Consider the following 3,166-nt stretch of genomic DNA (forward strand, 5'->3'; position numbering starts at 1 on the left):
AATTAGGTTATGTGAATATTATCAATTGTGAGTGGAAACTACTTTTGATTAATTTTGTGATTAAGTATGGTTAACAAAATTACTAGTTAATTAAATTCACATATTTAAGTAATTAAATTGGAATAGTTAGTGGTGAAATCAAATGCCCTAGTATTCATAATTATTCAATTCTCTCTCTTACTTGAAATTGATCTAATTTTAATTGATTGCTTTTGTTTAATTTAGTTTATTTAGTTTTCAATTGCCATCTTAAATTTTAGTTCAAATATTATCAAAACCTAATTATCTTTGGTACTTAATACTTAATCCCTTGGGTACGACAACCCTATTTTTCCACTTTATTACTTGAAAACGATTCGTGCACTTGCGAGTTGATTTTACACATCACCTTCCATCACCTGTTGTGGCATTTTCATTATATATCAAGGTTTCTAATCACAGGTTGGTTAGGGGTCAGTCTAATTTTAATTGATTGCTTTTGTTTAATTTAGTTTATTTAGTTTTCAATTGCCATCTTAAATTTTAGTTCAAATATTATCAAAACCTAATTATCTTTGGTACTTAATACTTAATCCCTTGGGTACGACAACCCTATTTTTCCACTTTATTACTTGAAAACGATTCGTGCACTTGCGAGTTGATTTTACACATCACCTTCCATCACCTGTTGTGGCATTTTCATTATATATCAAGGTTTCTAATCACAGGTTGGTTAGGGGTCAGTGTGACCATTAGAACTTGAACATAATTAGATCCGGGCTAATATAATATGGGTTTAGGAGCAGGTCATCCTAGGTTCGTATCATTTGGTATCAGAGCCAAATTTTTTTCAGGTTTGATCTATTTTTATTTGCTTTATTTGTTTTTATGTTATTCTGCAATTTTAGCATTAGGTTAAGGTTACTTCTATCATCATACACATTCTGCATCTTTGAAAAAAAAAAATCATTCTTAGTCAAATTAGGTTTTCCTTTTCCTGGCATTTTAGAACGTCTGGGCCATGTAATTTGATGCTAGCTAAGCCCAAGTAGGTTAAGTTAAGTATTTAATTTTATCTTGGTAATTTTGGACGTGTAATAACTATATAAGGTAATTCTAGCTGGTTCAAAATAAGTCAATAATCTTTAAGGCTTTGTCTAGGGTTTCTAAAGAGTCTTAGACTCTATTTAAGGATTTTATTTTTCCATTTGTAAGGAGATTAGTTTTTTTTTAATGAAATTTTCTCTCATTGAGAATTGGTTTTTCACCATTATTCTTGGACCTCCAGGTTACGCACTTGAGAGTATCTTTATGCTTATGGTTCTTATCTTCCATAGATAAAGGGTCATAAGTTAATACCATAGGTTCCTACCTCTAAATAGGTAGTGGGTCTTGGTTGGATATATTTTATTTTATTTTAATTTTTTTTCCTTCTATTATTACGTTCCCTGCAATTGTTTTTCATCCCATCTCAATATCCAATCACCATCTGGTTATTCACTTTCATTTCATTGACTCAAAATCATAATCTCACTACCATACACGCATCCGTGAGTGTATCAAAAGGCTAATCCGTGGGAGACCAGCAAGGAATGAAGATGATGATATAAGAAATATCAAGATAAACATTCCACCTTTCATGGGAAAAAGTGATCTGGAAGCATATTTGGAATGGGAAGAGAGAATGGAGATGATTTTTTATTGTCATAATTATTTGGAGGCCATGAAGGTGAAGTTGGCAGCAATGGAGTTTGATCATTATGCACTCCAATGGTGGACCAATGAGCAAACACCCAAAAGAGATTTGGTGATGACTTGATCACTACATGGCGACAAATGAAGGGAGCCATAAGGAAGCGGTTCGTACCATCACACTATCATAGGTTGCTGCATCAAAGGCTCCAATATTTATCTTAAGGAAGTAGGTCTATGGAGGATTATTACAAGGAGATGGAGATGCTCATGTTGAGGTTGAGCATGAATGAAGATAAAAAAGGCAACCACGGCAAGATTCCTTAGTGGTTTAAATCGTGAGACAGCAAAACAACTAGAATTGCAACAATATTTGGAATTGGAAGAGATGATACATGTGGCTATTAAATTGGAGCACCAATTGAGGAAGATGGGAGTAGGCTCATGATTTGGAGGAGTTTCCAATAGCGGAAGATCAATTCATGTGGTTGGAGAAGAAAGCACCAATCGGCCAAGAAAGGAGCTTAAAGCTGAATCTGTCAAAGCACATAAAAATTAGGTAAAATATGATCCTAAACCTTCAAGATCAAGAGAAATTATTTGTTTTAAGTGCCAAAAATGAGAACACATCACTAACTAATGCCCGAATAGAAGGATCATGGCGTTAAAAGGCAATGGTGAGCTAAAGTTGGAAAGTGAATGTGAAACCGAGCAAGAGTAGGAGGAAGAGCTTGAAGGTGAGGCCGAAACTTTTAATGCTTCCCATGCTAAATTAAGCTTGGTTTCTAGGAGAGTGCTGGCTGCATACAAAGATGAGGACGAAATTCAAAGAGAGAGCATCTTCCACATCCGATGTGAGATCCAAGGTAAGATTTGTAGCATGATTATTGATAGTGGAAGTTGTACTAATGTAATTAGTAACATTGTGGTTGATAAATTAGGCTTAGCAACTATTAGACATCCAAAACCATATAGATTACAATGGCTAAATGATAGTGGTGAGATGAAAATAAAGAAGCAAGCCAAAGTAAAATTCAGCATTGATAAATATGTGGATGTGGTTTTGTGTGATGTTGTGCGGGACATATACTTGGTAGGCCTTGGCAATTTGATAGAGATGCTATTCATTACGATAGAGAGAATAGTATTGTTTTTAGATTTAAAGGTAAAAAGGTCAAGCCGGAGGTATTAACTCTTAAAGAGGTATACAAAGATCAAATTCAAATACAACAATGGAGGATGGCCGAACAACTCAAGGAAAGGACTAGTATGGCCCCCACGGCAACAACACCCATCCAAGGAGTCCAAGCCGTGCAAGACCCACCAGGTAAGTGTTCTAAAACCCAACTTGAGTGGAAAAACCAAGAGAAGGCTGAAATGGAGTGAAAAAAAATGAGAAACCCGAGAGCTATAGCAAGAAACCCATGAGTGAGGAAAAGTGTGTTATGGTCGAGAGAAAGAGAGAGAGAGGGAAAGAAAGGAAAGAAAGAAAGAA

The sequence above is a fragment of the Ziziphus jujuba genome, chromosome 1 (genome assembly GCF_031755915.1).
Source record: "Ziziphus jujuba cultivar Dongzao chromosome 1, ASM3175591v1".
Taxonomy (NCBI): Eukaryota; Viridiplantae; Streptophyta; class Magnoliopsida; order Rosales; family Rhamnaceae; genus Ziziphus; species Ziziphus jujuba.